The 18815-nt window shown below is 46.1% G+C and overlaps 1 protein-coding gene across 1 annotated transcript in view; it reads left to right on the forward strand.

Moving 5' to 3' along the window:
• CERT1 (ceramide transporter 1) overlaps positions 1-18815 on the forward strand; it is a 540904-nt gene that overhangs the window by 180734 nt on the left and 341355 nt on the right.

The raw sequence follows: 18815 nt of genomic DNA on the forward strand, positions 1-18815 counted from the left end.
AATCCAGGTTACAAATACCTGCAAGATCCCAAAAAAGTACAACACATTTTATACTGCTTATCCCAGAAATAGTGGATTTTCCCCAAGTCCATTTAATAATGGTCTGTGGACTTTTCCTTTAGGAAGCCGTCCAAACCTTTTTAAAACTCTGCTAAGCTAACTGCCTTTACCACATTCTCTGGCAACTAATTCCAGAGTTTAACTACACGTTGAGTGAAGAAAAATTTTCTCAGATTCATTTTAAATTTACTACATTGTAGCTTCATCATGGCATGCCCCCTAGTCCTAGTATTTTTGGAAAGCGTATACGGACGCTTCACATCTACCCGTTCAACTCCACTCATTATTTTATAGACCTCTATCATATCTCCCCTCAACAGCCTTTTCTCCAAGCTGAAGAGCCTGGCCCTTTTAACCTTTCCTCATAGGGAAGTCGCTCCATCCCCTTTATCATTTTCATCGCCCTTCTCTGCACCTTTTCTAATTCCTCTATATCTTTTTTGAGATGCAGCGACCAGAATTGAATACAATATTTGAGGTGCGGTCGCACCAAGGTGCGATATAAAGGCATTATAACATCCTCATTTTTGTTTTCCATTCCTTTCCTAATAATACCCAACATTCTATTTGCTTTCTTAGCCGCAGCAGCACACTGAGCAGAAGGTTTCAACATATTATCAACGACGACACCTAGATCCCTTTCTTGATCCGTGACTCCTAACGTGGAACCTTGCATGACGTAGCTATAATTCGGGTTTCTCTTTCCCACATGCATCACTTTGCACTTCCTCACATTAAATGTCATCTGCCATTTAGACGCCCAGTCTTCCAGTCTCGTAAGGTCCTCTTGTAATTTTTCACAATCCTCCCGTGATTTAACTACTTTGAATAACTTTGTGTCATCGGCAAATTTAATTACCTCACTAGTTAGTTCCATCTCTAGGTAATCTATAAATATGTTAAAAAGCAGCGGTCCCAGCTTTTTCATTTAATACATGCTTAGGCTCTGGAATTTGTCACATGTGGTAAAAAAACAGTGAACATAACTGGATTTAAAAAAGGTTTGGACAAATTCCTGGAGAAAACATTTATAAACTTTAAGGTAACCACTGCTTATCCCTGGGGGCAGTGGCGTAGCCACAGGTGGGCCTGGGTGGGCCGGGGCCCATCCACTTAGGGCTCAGGCCCACCCAACAGCAGCACATATTTAGTGCTAGCTAGTGGGGATCCCAAGCTCCGCCAGCTGAAGACCTCCCCTTGATGGTGCTGAAAATACTGCTTTCCACTTCAGCAGTCTAAGCTTCCTAAGCTTCTGATACCTCATCGCATTGGGGGGGGGGGGGGGGAAGAACACTTGGTTCCCACCCACTTCTTAACTAGGCCCACCCAGAATCTGCTGTCTGGCTACGCCCCTGCCTGGGGGTAAGTAGTATAGAAGCTATCTATTTTATAGGATCCTGCCTGTTGCATGTGACCTGAATTGCCCACGGTTGAAAACAGGATGCTGGGCTTGATGGACCTTTTCGTTTGACTTAGAATGGCAATTCTTATCCTCTTATGTATCGACATATAAGGGTAAATATAATTTTTAATACATCTGTTGAGATTTAAATAATTGAGAACCTTTAAAAGGAAGAGAGTAGCCTTGTAAGAACAGAATCCTAACATACCTGCTAAGTAGCAGTTTCCCCTGAAAATCTGCTTTACTTTTATTGTCCCACTTTACAAAACGTTTTGCTCACATATGTACTACGCTGAGCTACGCTTATGGTTGCATGTATCCATTCAGTTGTTTATTTTACTGAGAGCTGTATTCCCTTAGCCTTGTTTTGCTGCTGCTACCAGCTATTAAATCATCAACAACAGAGAAAAAAAATTGAGTACTTTGGGTGTGTCATGTGGATTTTTCTTGTAGCTCTCATCATTACAAAATTCTCCTGAGAACAGTAATGGATTCCCAGAAAAGATGTAAGAAGCTGGAGAAGGTGATGCAGTTCACTAACAATTTCAGTTTTTGAGCATGGTTTTGCTGGATATTCAGCATGGTATTTTGGCTTGATGCTAATTCTTTGAGATCATATCCCTGAAGCTGTTTGCTATAATTTGAAACAAAAAATCTTTGCATAGATGCTTATGCCTAGTATTTACCTGGTGATCTTTGAGAATGGATTTCAGCTCTGAATTGCTAATTATCTCCTTTGCAACCATCAAGTGCAGCAGGGACCTGCTCTACCTTGAACATTGCTATGGTTTAAATGGTGGGTCTTTCCATGATCCTTGCCTTTTCTGATTGTTTGATTCTTCTGCTACCAACTTTTCCTAAGCTATTGACAACACATCTTTTGACTGTAAATGTGATAGATCCTATTTGTTTAATGTGCATAGCTTTGTTTGAGAGGTGAAGGCTTATAAATGCATGCTTTGCTATTGTTTGTTCATGGTAATATGCTTTGCATTTATGAGGGTTGTGAAAATGCAGGTATGGGTCTTGAAAGATAAAGCAGGAGTGTAGTATTGAATAATTATACTTCCTTGTCATCAGCAGCAGATGAATCCATTACGAATGGGTTGTGTCCACCTACCAGCAGGGGGAGATAGAGAACACTGAAAACCATAGTGCCTCTAGGACGGCTAGCTCCATCTGCCTCTCAGTATTTCTCTATCTCCCAGCAGGGTTGGACGCAGCTTGTTCAGCTTCTTGAAGATTCTGCCTGGGGTGGCTCCTGTGCTTTTGCCAGTTGTAGCAGGGGTGTTGTGGCTAAGTGGAGCCCACTTTAAAGGCACATAGGTTCGCCCTTTCCCTACCTTACCCTTCCCCCTTTGTGGATGCAGGCATATAGGTTTGCCCTTTCCCTGCCTTTCCCACCCTCTTCAGCCTCCGGAGTACCTGTGTAGCTGTTTGCCTCCAACTTTCCTCACAGCGTTAAAAAAAACAAAAAAACAAAAACATGCTTTTCAGCGCTGCTATTTCTGAGGTTTTTCCTGACTGTGCAGCGTGACCGGAGCTCGTGGACTCGGTCCTTTCAGGTAAGAGCAGCACTCAGCTCCTCCGGGGAGGGCCCGCGGAAGGCGTTCCGATCGGGGTGACTTTGGCGCGAAGAAGCCATTTTGAATTTTATTCCACCGTTTTTCGGCGATGGCTGCTGAGGGAGTTAAGCGCTGTTCCTGTTGTGGCAAGCGCAGATCAGCAGCGGGGCTCTGTAAAACGTGCTGTTTAGACGGTAGAGCCAGTACGAGCATGACGAGCGATGATTCTTCCCGCTCGATGGAGCTGGCAGCGGGCGCCATCTTGGAAGAGCCGCATGGCTCGACCCCTGTGGTTGCGGAGGAGTCTGAGAGCAGAGGGGCGCCTCGGGCCGAGGCTACCAGAGGAGCTCCGTTCCCCGTGGCTCCTAATTCGGAGACGGGAGGTCAGGGTGAGTTTTTCTCCCCCGCGTTTGTGCTTATTTTACATAAAGCCTTCATGCTGAAAAGAGCTCTGCCGCAGGTGTCTGACACTGCGTTGCTGCCTGGTTCCCCTCCGACTGATGATGGCCCAGGGCTGATGCCAGACGTGGATTCCCCTGAGCGTTGGATGCACGCTAAGCATAGACGGGTAAATTCCCTGTCGGAGAGTGGCGCTCCCCCCTTTTCCCCCCTGTGGTCGGGCTGTGGGGACTCTGAGGGATCTGGCAGGCCTTCGTGGTCTGAAGAGCCAGAGGAAGGAGCCAGTTTGCCACTGGATCTGGATGATCCCACTGCGGTTCGGATTTTCCACCGCGATGAGCTGCCAGCACTTATCTCTGATGCCTTACAGGCCCTCTCTATTGATGACCCTGTTCAAGGCAAGGCCTCCTCTGGCAATCCAAGGATGGTGAGTACTAAGAAGCCTGCTTGTGCCTTTCCTTTGCATGACTCCATCCAAGAGCTTATTTCTGCTCAATGGGCTGACCCCGAGGGGCCCTTGAAAGTGCCAGGGCGATGGGGCATCTTTACCCTCTGAGCGAGGAGCACTTGGCCTGTTTTGGGATGCCTGAAGTGGATGCCTTAGTCACGATGGTGACAAAAAAGACCACCCTCCCTGTAGAGGGAGGGGGGTCGCCTTGAAGGACTTTCAGGACCGGCAACTGGAATCAGCGCTAAAACGGTCCTTTGAGATTTCGGGCCTAGCCTTAAGGGTGTCTGTTTGCAGTTCTTATGCTGCTCGAGCCTGCCTCTCTTGGTTACAACAGGCAGTGGAACAGCCTGTGGATGGTGCGGAGTCCCTCGCAGAGGTTGCACCGCGCATGGAGTCGGCCTTGTCATTTTTAGCTGACGCCCTCTATAATCTGGTCAGAGCTTCGGCTAAACAGATGTCTGTGGCGGTGTCCCCCCGCCGCCTTCTATGGCTACGGCATTGGGCGGCTGACATGGCCTCTAAGCAAAGGCTGGTGAAGTTGCCCTTTCGGGGCCTTCTGTTATTTGGAGAGGAGTTGGAGAAGATTGTTAAAGACCTGGGGATGCTAAACCCCAGCGGTTACCTGAGGCCGTGGTCTTCTTCCAAGGGTCAAGTGGTTCCCTCCTCCTCCAGACCTCGCTTCCGTGAAGCTCGAAGGTATCGCCCGGGGCGCTCTGCTGGGTTTACTCAATGTGCCCACTTTCAACAGAGGAACTCCTTTCGCTCGGACAAAGGCTCCGCAGCGACAGGCTCAAGGCCAAGAGTGCAGGGCCGTCCTCCACAATGATGGGACGCCAGTCCACTCCTCCTTTACAGCTGTAGGAGGACGCCTTTCCCTCTTTATTGAGGAGTGGACCAAGGTTACCTCGTATCAGTGGATCCTGGACCTGATCAGAGAAGGTTACCGATTGGAATTCAGTGCCCTGGTGAGAGACGTGTTTGTGGAGTCCCGATGCGGTACTGCCGTCAAACGGGCAGCGGTAGAGGTGACCTTACAAGTCTTGTTGCACCTTGGAGCGGTGATCCCTGTGCCTCCCGCCAAACACGGCTGCGGTCGTTACTCCATTTATTTTGTGATGCCGCGAAAAGGCGGGTCTTTTCGGCCCATTCTCGATTTAAAGAATTCAACGATTCACTAAGAGTGCGGCATTTTCACAAGGAAACCCTGCGCTCCGTCATTGCGGCGGTACAGCCAGGAGAATTCCTCACGTCTCTGGACCTGAAAGAAGCTTACTTGCACATTCCTATATGGCCCCCGCACCAACGGTTCCTCTGGTTTGCGGTGTTGGGAAATCATTTCCAGTTTCAGGCCTTGCCTTTTGGCCTCGCCACAGCTCCCCGAACCTTTTCCAAGGTGTAATGGTGGTAGCTGCTTTTCTCAGGTGAGAGGGTATCCGGGTTCACCCGTACCTCGACAACTGGCTCATCAGAGCGGACTCTGCAGAAGAGAGTCGTCATGTAACAGCCAGAGTGGTCTCAGTACTGCAATCTCTGGGCTGGGTCATCAATATACCCAAAAGTCACCTGACTCCCTCTCAATCTCTTGAATATTTGGGGGTCCAGTTCGACACAGCCTCGGGGTTTGTCTTTCTACCCGAGCAAAGGCGGTACAAGCTTCAGAATCAGGTCCATCTGCTCCTGAGGATGCTTCGCCCGCGATCTTGGGACTTTGTCCAGCTGTTGGGGTCGATGAAGGCCACCTTGGAAGTGGTGCTATGGGCGAGAGCACACATGAGCTCTTCAGATTGCCCTGCTTCAACGATGCTATCCTATGTCCCAGGATTATCAACGCAGACTCACGTGGCTCCCTGCGGCCCGACTCGGTATGGAGTGGTGGCTCTCAGACAGCATGCTCCGGCGAGGAATGCCGCTAGTGCTTCCCGATTGGTGCCTGGTGGTAACGGATGCCAGCCTGAAGGGCTGGGGAGCACATTGCTAGGGAAGCTATGCCCAGGGTCTGTGGACACCCGAGGAAACGGGGTGGTCCATCAATCGCTTGGAACTGAGAGCGATATTCCAGGCTCTTTTAGCCTTTCACAAGACTCTGGAGAGGCTGGCTGTTAGAGTTCTGTCGGACAACACGACAGCAGTGGCCTACATAAATCGACAAGGCGGCACTCAGTGTCAAACACTGGCCGCAGAGGCCGCTCAGATATGCCACTGGGCCGAGCTACATCTGCAGCTTCTGTCAGCAGCTCACATAGCAGGTCAGAGCAACGTGCAAGCCGACTTTCTAAGCAGGTATCAAATCGACCCTGAGGAGTGGGAACTGGCAGACGAAGTGTTCCTTCAGATCTGTGCCAAATGGGGAACGCCTGTAGCGGATCTTATGGCAACAAACACAAATGCCAAAGTCCCGTCCTTTTTCAGCAGACAGAGAGATCCTCGCTCGGCGGGGTTGGATGCCTTGGCTCAACCCTGGCCTCTGGGCCTCCTATATGTGTTCCCGCCTTGGCCCTTGATAGGCCGACTCCTCCTGCGAATTCGGCTGCATCAAGGAGTGGTGATCCTCATTGCCCCGGATTGGCCCAGGCGGCCATGGTATGCGGACCTCCGGCGGATGCTGGTGGAGGTCCCCTTCCTTTGCCTCTGGTACCGAACCTGTTGACGCAGGGTCCGGTGACCATGGAGGATCCATGCCGCTTTGGTCTTACGGCATGGCTATTGAGAGGGTGCAATTGAGAGACAAGGGCTATTCTAACAAGGTCATCTCCACTCTCTTGCAGGCCCGCAAGCGTTCCACTTCCGTTGCGTATGCTCGGATCTGGCACCAGTTTGAGGCTTGGTGTGTTTCTAAAGCGATCACACCCATGCGGGCTTCTGTCTCGCTGATACTTGACTTTTTGCAGGATGGTATACAAAAAGGCTTGGCCTATAAGTCCCTGCGTGTTCAAGTGGCAGCCTTGGCATGTTTTCGGGGGAAGGTTGCTGGCCTCTCCCTGGCTGCGCATCCAGACATTGCACGGTTTCTTAGAGGGGTGCTTCGGCTCCGGCCTCCCGTGCGGGCCCCTTGTCTGGCTTGGAACCTGGGGCTAGTATTAAAGGCTCTTCAGTGTTCGTCCTTAGAGCCACTGAGGCGAGCTTCGGAGGAGGATGTGACTCTAAAGACAGTCATTTTGGTGGCCAGTACATCGGCGAGACGAGTGTCTGAGCTCCAGGCGCTGTCCTGTCGAGACCCATTTCTGCAATTCTCAGAGTCCGTAGTAATGGTACGTACTGTGCCTTCCTTCCTGCCCTAAGATGGTTTCAGCGTTTCACCTAAACCAGCCTATTTATCTGCCCTCCTTTACTAGGGAGGAGTTTCCGAAATCTTTTGGGCAGTTGCACCGTCTGGATGTGCACAGGGCTCTGTTGCAGTATCTGCAGATGTCTAATGCTTTCAGGACCTCTGATCACCTTTTTGTATTGTTGTCAGGTCCTCGCAGAGGGTCTCCAGCGTCTAAAGCCACTATAGCCCGTTGGCTCAAAGAAGCTATTTTTTCTGCATATCTGTTGGCTGGCCGGCTTCCGCCTCACGCCTTTAAGGCACATTCCACAAGAGCGATTTCTTCCTCTTGGGCCGATACGGGAGCACTTTCTCTTCAAGAGATACGTAGTGCAGCTACTTGGGCTTCTAAGCTCTATTTTGCCTGTCATTACAGGCTGGATGTGGCTGCCAAGAGGGACGCGTTTTTTGGAGCACAAGTGCTTGCGCGTGGTGTGGCTTGTTCCTGCCTTATCTAGGGATTGCTTTGATACATCCCATTCGTAATGGATTCATCTGCTGCTAATGACAAGGAAGGGAAAATTAGGTTCTTACCTTGGTAATTTTCTTTCCTTTAGTCGCAGCAGATGAATCCATGATCCCTCCTTGATTGACTCTGTTTTGTGTTCAGTTTTTCCTGCAGACATGTTCCCTCATTGGGAGAAGTTGGAAAACTGTCTTCAGGATTTCTGTTCTACTATAGGAGGTTGAGTTCGTCCCTCCTTTGTGTTGCTCCTTTTCTGGGGCGTTCATTCACTGTGAGGAAAGTTCATGTTATGCTACTTTGTGGTTTAATACTGCTTTGGAAGCTTCAAAACCCAGAGGCAGATGGAGCTAGCCGTCCTAGGGGCACTATGATTTTCAGTGTTCTCTATCTCCCCCTGCTGGTAGGTGGACACAACCCATTCGTAATGGATTCATCTGCTGTGACTAAAGGAAAGAAAATTACCAAGGTAAGAACTTTATTTTCCCATGTTCTTTCTTACAGCAGAGTTGAAGGCTATATAGGCATGCATAAGTGACTGCTTCCCTGAAGCTAATGAAGCAGATAAAGACAGGGTTTGCTCAACAGCAAGCCTTCAGTCTTGTTCCCCTTCCCTTAATTTAATTTCAGGCCCTCTGCCCACCCCACCCCCACCCCCACCTATCCTCAGCAATCAGTATCATTCCAAAATCTTCTCTCGATGACTGCATCTGTATCTGAGAAAATTTTGTTTGCCACAGGTTAATGCCCCTTGGTTTAATTTGGAGTTACTAGAGTTGAAGCAGTCCTGCTGACACTTAGAACGAAAATGGGAAAAGACCCAAGAACTTATGGATAATTCTGAGTACACTGCAAAACCATAGACTATATTGGACATTATATATTACTTCCTATCTTCGATTCCTAGGCACCTGAATATACTAACCTTACCCGACCCTAATATCAAATTGTATTTGCTTCCATACCGGTCTTGGCGATTGCCTTTACGATATGATGTAAGCCACATTGATCCTGTAAATAAGTGGGAAAATGTGGGATACAAATGCAACAAATAAACCGTTTTCTCATCTTTTGCTGCATCAGTTACTCATTGGTGACTAAAAATGTAATTCTGTCACATTACTTTAAAAAACAGCAGTTCGAACTGAATATCGGCTCACGTTCAAGACCCAAAGCCAGTGTAATTCTCTGACAGGCAGGCATATGATCGTAAGACTCATCCCCAGCAAGAAGTCTTGCTGCCATATTCTGAGGGAATTGTAGCTGCCTCAGTTTTCCATGGAAGACCAAAATATAAATAATTGCTTTCTATTTCACTGTGTAGTATGAAGAGTAAGGGGATGGATCAATGTGTACTAGGGATTTTGTATTGTAATTTGTTGTTTAAATGGATTCTGTAAACCATATTTTCTCCCACTTTTCTGAGAAGGCAATATATATAAGAAATAAAATGGAATATAGCGTATCTAACATGTCCCTGTTTTTTGATGATTTTCTGGGGGAGGGGGTGTTTATGGGGTTCTTATGGGTTTTCTTTCCCCAGCCAAGTCATGTTACATTTGCCATACTATATAAACATTAAGACCACAAAATAGATTATGCAGTATGCAGATCATGCTCTGTTTTGAATTCATTTAATTAAATAAATTTCAGTCCAAACCAAATCTTAAGCAGGTTACTGCTTGAATGTAAATAACACAAGTGTTCCATCGGATCATTATTTTTATTTTCATGTTCTGACAATCTGCTCATTTTCAAAACTTAATAAGCAAGGTTACCTTCTGTGTAATAGAGATATGCACACAACAGACAGTAATATTTACTTTGTATTAAATTAAATTTTTTTAGATTAAACTTTTATGGTAACTGCACCATAATTTGAAGCAGGCATAGTAACAAGAGACAGATGTTGCTTCACAGTAATTTGGGGGCTTTCATTATAAAGCTGCATTAAGCAACTAGTGTGGATTTTAACTAGGGCTGTACATCGATTAAAATCTGTAATTGTGCGATCAATCGCATGATCCAAATCGGCACCATCTCCCTTCATCCCCTCCCCAGGCACAATCTCCTCCTTTCCCTTCCTTTCCCTTCCCCTCTACTCCACTCCATGGATGCCATCTCATCCCCTCCCTCCATGGGGCACCATTCCATCCCCCCCCCCCCCCCCCCGTTTGCATGTTTCTCTGTCTTCTTTTTCTACTTCCTCTTTCTCACGTGACCCTCGCCCCCACCATGGTCCGCATCTTTCTCTCTGTCTTCTTTTCTTTTTTTATGCTTCCTTTCCCTCTGCTTCCTCTTCCACCCCCCCCCCCCCCCCCCCCCCCCCCCGCTGTGGTCTGCATTTTTCTCTGTCTTATTTTCTTTTTCTGCTTCCTCTTTCTCCTGTGCCCCCTGCCCCCATCTGCATCTTTTTCTGTCTTCTTTTCTTTTTTCTTCTCCCTCTTTCTCCCATATCCCCTCTGCTGCCGTGGTCACATCTTTCTCTCTGTCTTCGGCACCTCTTCTTACCTCTCCTAGCATGGCACTCCCATGGACCCAGTCTCCTCTGCGGCTCCTTCTCCTTGCTTCTCACCGCTGTAGGCTGCACTGAAAACAGTACTGCTTCTCACCCGGCCCAAAGCATCTCTCTGTAACAGGAAGTTCTGAGGTGGTTCAGTAGCGTGGATGCTCAAATCTTCATTGACACGTGACGTCACGGTGATGGCTGCCTTCCTCCCCTCCCTGAACTTACCTGGGGATAATCCTTGATTGTCTAGAGCAGGTTTCTCTAACCTATTTGCCATGGGCCAGAATCTGGACCGCCAAGTGCTTTTTTTTCCTGGCCCTTAGAAGCTTGGCAATTCTTGTGATGCATACAGTGAGATTCCTGTTTCCCTGCTGCAACTCAGCTCTCTGCAAGTTTGGGTTGATCTCATGGTTTCAAGACTCATGCGACCAACCCAAATTTCTAGTACCGCATGTCTTAAGCTTGCAGAGAGCCAAGTTGTGGTGGAGAAGCAGGAATCCTGCTATCTGTTCTAAAGCTGAAGCCAAGTGAGGGAAAACTACTACTACTATAACTACTACTTACCATTTCTATAGCACTAATAAATGTACGCAGCGCTGTACACTTGAACATGAAGAGACAGTCCCTTCTCGACAGAGCTTACAATCTAATTAGGACAGACAAACAGGATAAATAAGGGATAAGGTATTTACTAAGGTGGAAATGATTAAACATGGGTACTGAACAAGTGAGTAAGGATTAGGAGTTAAAAGCAGCATCAAAAAGATGTTTTTTTTAGCCTAGATATGAAGGCTGGAGATGGAGCTTGACCTGCCAGCTCAGGAAGTCTGTTCCAGGCATATGGTGCAGCAAGATAAAGGAACAGAGTCTGGAGTTATCAGTGGAAGAGAAGGGTGCAGATAAGAGAGATTTACCCAGTGAATGGAATTCCTGGGGAGGAGTGTAGAGAGAGATAAGAGTGGAGAGGTACTGAGGAGCTGCAGAGTGAATGCATTTGTAAGTCAGTTAGAGGAGTTTGAACTGTATGCGGAAACATGGAGCTAATGAAGTGACTTGAGGAGAGGGCTAATATGAGCATAGCAAAACTGGCAGAATGTCATGCAGCAGAATTTTGAACAGATTGAAGGGAAAAGAAATGGCTTAGTGGGCGACCTCTGAGAAGCAAGTTGCAGTAGTCTAAGCAAGAGGTGATAAGAGTGTGGGTAAGGGTTTGGTAGTGTGCTCAGCAAGGAAAGGATGAATTTTGGTGATATTACAGAGAACAAAATGACAGGTTTTAGCAGTCTGTTGATTATGTGCATAGAAGGAGAGAGAGAAGTCGAAGATGACCCCAAGGTTACGAGCTGATGAGAGAGTTTTCCACAGAGAAAGGGGAAGAGGAGAGGTTGGTTTAGAGGGAAAGATAAGCAGCAAAGTCTTGGTCATGTTCAGTTTCAGATGGTTGTGAGACATCCAGGCAGCAATGTCAGACAGGCAAGCTGATACTTGGTCCTGGATTTCTGCTGAAATTTCTGGTGTAGAGAGGTAGATCTGGGAATCATCAGCATAAAGGTGATGCTGAAAACCACCAACGGACGAAGTACAGATGGAGCTAGTGGGATAGAAGTGGAGGAGAATAAAAGTACAATGAGAGAGATAAGAAGAAAACCAGGAAAGAGCAGAGCCCTGAAATCCAAGTGAGGACAGTGTATCAAGGAATCGGCAGTGATCAACAGTGTCAAAAGCAGCAGATAGATGGAGAAGGATGAGGATAGAATAGAGACCTTTGGATCTGGCCAGGATGAGGTCATTAGAGAGTTTAGCAAGGGCTGCTTCAGTTGAATGAAGAGGGTGAAAGCCAGACTGAACTGGATCAAGAATAGGTTGAGATAAAAGAAGATCAAGACAGTGGCGGTGAACAAGCACATTCAAGCATCTTGGATAGAAAAGGGAGGAGGGAGATGAGGCAATAGCTGGAAGGACAGGTACGGTCCAATGAAGGTTTTTTGAAGAGTGGTGTGACTACGGCATGTTTGAAGGCATCAGGAACAGTTGCACTGGAAAGTGAAAGATTGAGGATATGACAGATAAAAAGGATGACAGTAGGAGAGGTAGTGCGAAGTTGATGGGTGGGAATAGGACCAGAGGAACAGATTAGTTTCGAGGAGGAAAGAAAATGTGCAGTTTCCTCTTCAGTGATTGCAGAAAAGGAGGCAGGGGTTGAAGGAGGGTTGAGAGAAAAGGACTAAGGGAAGAGGTGGAGGTGACTTTGTTGAGAATTCAAGTTTGTGAACCTTATCAAAGTACTCAGCCAGAGTCTGGGAGAAAGTGAAGGGGGGAGTTGGAGGTGAAGGCACTTTGAGGAGAGAGTTCAGTGTAGCAAAGAAATGTCAAGGGATTGAGCCAAGAGAATTTGTCAACTGAATGTAGTCCTGTTTGGCAAGCGAAAGAGCAGCTTGGAAGGAGGTCAGCAAGAATTTAAAATGTATGAAGTCTGCCTGGGCACGGGATTTTTTTTTTTTTTTGTTTCATTTGTACCCTGCGCTTTCCCACTCATGGCAGGCTCAATGCGGCAGGCAATGGAGGGTTAAGTGACTTGCCCAAAGTCACAAGGAGCTGCCAGTGCCGGGAATCGAACTCAGTTCCTCAGTTCCCCAGGACCAAAGTCCACCACCCTAACCACTAGGCCACTCCTCCAGCCAAAAGCGTTTGGCAGAGCGGGCACAAAAACGCAGGTAGTGGATTCTAGAGGTTAGCCAAGGCTGGGGTTTGGTACACCTTACAGAACAGGGAATGGGAGGAGCGAGAGTATCCAGAGCAGAGGAGAGAGTAGTATTATAGGAAGAGACAGCCTCATTGACAGACTTGGATAACATAGTGGTTGAGAAGAGGTTTGAAACACTAGAGAACAGAGTAGAAGTCAATAGCATGAAGATTCCTAAATGTATTAGTTGAGATTGGATGGGACTGGGGGGGGGGGGGGGGGGAGAATGTTTAAGTATGAAAGTAGTCAGATGATAGTTAGAGAGGGGAAAGCTGAGGCGCAGAAACTGGAGAGTGAGCAGTTGGAGAAGAAGATAAGATCAAGATAGTGGCCATTCTGATGAGCGGGAGTAGTGTAGCACAGTTGAAGATTGAAAGAGGATGTTAGAGAGAAAATGAGAAGCATAAGAGTCAGAGGGATCATTAGCATGACTGTTAAAATCCCCAAGAATGAGGGAGATTGAAGGTTCAAGAAAGAAGGAAAGCCAGGAGTCAGTCAGTGAGAAAGGAAGAAAGGGACTTTTCAGGGGGTTGATAAATGATGCTACTTGGAGCGACAGAGGAGTGAATATACGGATGGAGTGGACGTCGAAGGAAGAAAAGCAGTGAGACTGAGGTAGAAGAAGAGGTTGAAATCTACAGGAGGGTTGAAAGTAGTAGCCCGACACCAACAAGGCGAGGAGTATGAGAGAAAAGGTAGCCTCCATGACACAGGGCTGCGGCTGAAGCAGAGTCTTCAGAGCAAAGCCATTTCTCAGTTAGGGCAAGCAGATGGAGAGTATGAGAGAGAAAGAGATCATGGATGTAGGAAAGTTTGTTGCCGACACAGTGTGCATTCCATAGAGCACATGAGAGAGGCAGGGAAGAAAGGGGGAGGAGAGGAGCAGAAATTGGATTGGAGACATTATGGTGTGACCTGCATGAATAGGATGAGAGCTGATGTGGAGGGCTAGTATTAGGATTGATATCCCCAGCAGGAGAAGGAGCAAGAGAGTAAAGAGAAGAGTAGGAGAGACATGACAGTGACGAAGGCGAGATGCACTCAGAATGGAAATGGTTGAATAGAAGGAAGGAAATGTTGAAGGTTGAGAGCAGAGAAGAAGGGATAGACAAGAGATGGTGAGATGATGAAAGCAGAAGGTGGGCAATGTGTTTGTGCAGTGTACAGTGGTTTCAGATGGAGAAAGATTGGGAAGGGGCAGTACCAAGAAGAGAAGGTGTACTGGAGCCATAAGAAGTAACTGAGAGAAAATACGAAGTGTACAAAGAAAATGCTTTGGTGCGTGGCACCTGGAGCGAAGGCCCTGGGAGGATCGGGGTGGACCTGGGAGTCACCCCAGAGAAGGCTGAGAGGATATGCAGATGGGCTGCAAGTCCTCCACAACACCTGGAGGGCAGCGCTGGGCGTCTCCACTACGTGCCTCCCAGCCAAGGAGGATACTGAAGGAGCTCAGAGAGGTCTAGGCGGGGACCGCTTAAAGATTTATTTAATAGATCTTTAGAGACGGGAGAAGTTCCACGAGATTGGAGACGAGCGGATGTGGTTCCTCTTCACAAAGTGGAAACAGGGAAAATGTGGGAAACTACAGACCCGGTAAGTCTCACTCGGTGGTGGAAAATGGAGTCCGCTGCTGAAAGAAAGGATAGTTAACTTTCTGAAAACCGACGGGTTACAGGACCCGAGGCTACATGGCTTTATGAAAGGAAAATCCTGCCAAACGAATCTTATTGACTTCTTTGACTGGGTGACCAAAGAACTGGATGAGGGACGTGCGCTAGATGTAATCTACTTGGACTTCAGCAAAGCCTTTGATATGGTCCCCCACAGAAGACTCGTGAATAAGCTGAAAGGGTTGAACTTAGGACCGAAAGTGGTGAACTGGATAAGAAACTGGTTGACTGACAGGTGGCAGAGGGTGGTGGTAAATGGAATCCGCTCGGAGGAAAGGAAGGTGAGCAGTGGGGTTTCCTCAGGGGTTGGTGCTGGGACCTATTCTGTTTAATATATTTGTGGGAGATATTGCTGAAGGGTTGGAAGGAAAGGTGTGCCTTTTTGCCGATGACATGAAAATAGCCAATAGAGTGGATACCCTGGAGGGAGTAGAAACGATGAGAAGGGATCTCCGAATGTTAGAAGAATGGTTGAGGGTCTGGCAGTTAAAACTTAATTATAGACCAGTAAACCCTTAGTATAATGTGTATGAATTATATATTGCATGCAGTGCAATGTTAAATAGCACAAACTCTCCAAACAATCCTTTTTTTTTAATAATTTTTCTTTTGCAGTCAAATAGTGCTCAGTGACTGGAAAAACACCTCTAGGCTCACTGGCAATCTTTTAGTGTGTTTTTCTTCTTTAGTACATCATTGCACTCCACCACCTGCCTGTCCTAGATGTTATAGTATGTCTTTTTAAGATGAAATCTTGCTTCCATACCGGTCTTGGCGATTGCCTTTACGATATGATGTAAGCCACATTGATCCTGCAAATAGGTGGGAAAATGTGGGATACAAATGCAACAAACAAACAAAATCCATATCTTTTATATACTGTTTACAAACTCATAGGATAAACCACTTAGCACTTGACAAGTTGGTTCAACTACGTCTAGAAGCAGTCCCAGTCACCTTTAAAAACGTGCAGTGAATAAATCAAAATGGAGTTTTTAAACCCAGTTCCCAGTTGTCATCCACTCTTGGTGCCCTTTACATGCTAGCATGTTTCACCATAGCGTCTTCATGGGGAACACTATTCTAAAAACAAAAATCAAAATATCACGTGCAACTCAAAAGCGATCCCTATATGAATGCAGAACATCCTATCTTAATATTCATCTGTTCATTACTAGCTTACTAATAAACTTTCAAATTATAATCATATAACGGCTACCTTCAGGCAGGAACAGCCTACACTCCTCTCCCTCAGTCGGCCAGAACGCCGGTGCATACGCAGTAGATACACCCATACTGCCTCTCATGAATTTAAATCCCCGAGAGGTGGGACAAAGCCCACCAATCAGTCTCCTTGTTCAGCCCTGATGGAATTACCGTACGCCAATGAAAAATAAACCGCTGCTCCTTTTGAATTAATGCAGACACCACATCCCCACTAAAAGTGCTAGGTAATTGATATAACACTACAAATGACAGATCCCATATTTCATGTTTGAGATCCGCCCAGTGTGAAACCAGGGGAGCTTCGTTTTTCTACACCCCGCAAAATTACTCACATGCCTCCGCAGTGCGATCTTTTATGCTCCGTTTAGTTTGGCCAATGTACCATTTTTTACAAGGGCAACATGTGCCGTATACTACACGAGCTGTTTCACAATTCGTGGAATACTTTAACACATAATCTTTCCCAGTAATAGGATTCTTGACAGCTGACGTGACAAGAGCATCTCTACAGTATACACAATGGCACATTGATTGTGGCCATCCTGGGCACCAACAGTGGATGACAACTGGGAACTGGTTTTAAAAACTCCATTTTGATTTATTTCACTGCACATTTTTAAAGTGACTGAGACCACTTCTAGACGTAGTTGAACCAACTTGTCAAGTGCTAAGATAAGTTGTTATCCTATGAGTTTGTAATGATTTATCTTAAAAAGACATACTATAACATCTAGGATAGGCAGGTGGTGGAGTGCAATGATGTACTAAAGAAGAAAAACACACTAAAAGACTGCCAGTCAGCCTAGAGGTGTTTTTCCAGTCACTGAGCACTATTTGAATGCAAAAGAAAATTATTAAAAAAAAAAAGATTGTTTGGAGAGTTTGTGCTATTAACATTGCCACTGCATGCAATATATAATTCATACACATTCTACTAAGGGTTTACTGGTCTATTATTAGGTAAAAAAATAGAAACCCCGGAGGATTATTTATACCCCAGTAGTGAATACTAGTTAAAACTTAATGCCAAGAAGTGTAGAGTGATGCACTTGGGGTGCAGAGCCCAAAAGAGAGATACCGGATAGGAGGGGAGAGAATAGTAAGCTCGACTCAGGAGAGAGACCTTGGGTGTTGGTGTCTGAGGATCTAAAGGTGAAGAAACAATGCGACAAGGCGACGGTCGTGGCCAGAAGGATGCTAGGCTGTGTAGAGAGGGGCATAACCAGCAGAAAAAAGGAGGTGTTGATGCCCCTCTACAAGTCGTTGGTGAAGCCCCACTTGAGTATTGTGTTCAATTTTGGAGGCCGTATCTTGCTAAGATGTAAAAAGACTTAAAGAAAAGCTAACAAAATGGTATGGGATTTGCCATTGCAAACAGTACGAGGAGAGACTTGCTGACCTGAACATGTATACTTTGGAGGAAAGGAGAAACAGGGGTGACATGATACAGACGTTCAAATATATGAAAGGTATTAATCCACAAATGAACCTTTTTCTGAGACTGGAAGGTGGTAGAACTAGAGGACATGAATTGAGGTTGAAGGGGGGCAGACTCGGGACTAATGTCAGGAAGTATTTTTTCACGGAGAGGGTGGTGGATATATGGAGATGAAAACAATAATGGAATTCAAACATGTGTGGGATAAACACAAAGGAATCCTGTTTAGAAGGAATGGTTCCATGGAATCTTAGCAGAGATTAGGTGGTGACACCGGTAATTGGGGAAACAAAATGGGAGCTGGGCAGACTTCTACGGTCTATGCCCTGATCGTGATTGAATAGATAGGGATGCGCTGGGGTGTAAATTTTAAGGGGCTTCGACGTTAGCTTCAGAACTTAGTACAAGAACAGTACTGGGCAGACTTCTACGGTCTGTGCCCTGAGAAAGGCAAGGACAAATCAAATTTGGGTATACATATAAAGAAACACGTACCATGTAAAATGGGCAGACTGGATGGACCGTACAGGTCTTTATCTGCCGTCATTTACTATGTTACCAGGGGTTAGACCGAAGCCAGCATTCCTCCCCCAGAGGGTCACATGAAAAACTGGGTGAAGGCTGTGGGGGGAGGGGTTACATGAGCAAGAGTGAGACTAGGTGAAGCTGGGGCGATGATGCACTGCTACATTTTGCCATTATTTGAGAAAACATGCGTGTTTTGGCTCTCCAAATGTTACAAATGTAAAATGTTTCCCCCATTAGAAAAAGTTTGGATAAGCCTGGTCTAGAGGAATGTGCCTTTGCTTTGAGTGTCAACAATGCTTTTATATGAAAGACTGACCCCTGATTACCCCTGAGGTAGAGAGTGAGGGGAGGGTGAGTTGGAGTGATGGGGAGAGGCTTTTTCCAAGGAGGGGCTTCATCATAGAATTGCATTTGGAGGGTGAGGGGTTGGGGGGGATCAGGAATTGGAGGACAAAGTGTTAAAAACTAGTTTGTAGTAAGTGTCTGTTCTGTGCCCTTGATGCAGGGCAAATGTCAGCCCTGCATTTACCACAACTAATGCACAGAAAGTGCAAAGACTTGCTACAGTTTAGTAAAAGCGTCCCTTAGTCAGGTTGCCTTGTATCGTTTGCTGTAACAATTTACTTTTAAAGTATGATACTTGGATCCCATGCTAGAAGTACTCCTACTTTTTTTGTGGTGTTGGCTTTGTTTGGTTTGATTTTTGTTTTTTTTTTTGTTTTTTGCAAACACTGGTTGCCCTGGTGAATTTAGGTATTCCAGAGGAAAGAGCATGTTTTTTATCAGTAGAGATTTTACTTCCATGTATATATTCAGATTCTATAAACTGCAAACAGCTTATTCCGAAATTGTGATCTAAATAAATTGGCTTCTCTAGTAGTATTCTTTTGATAATCTCATTACAGTTGCTATCATTTTCCGTTACTTTGTCTGAGAGCTGCTTCAGGTAGATGTGATACAGATTGCTTAGATGGTGTCATTGATTTACCCAAGCAATTTCCTGGCAAATAATATCCTAATGACTTCAAACAATTATGTAATTTTGTCTTATGTAAA

Source organism: Microcaecilia unicolor, chromosome 2 (genome assembly GCF_901765095.1).
Source record: "Microcaecilia unicolor chromosome 2, aMicUni1.1, whole genome shotgun sequence".
NCBI classification, from domain to species: Eukaryota; Metazoa; Chordata; class Amphibia; order Gymnophiona; family Siphonopidae; genus Microcaecilia; species Microcaecilia unicolor.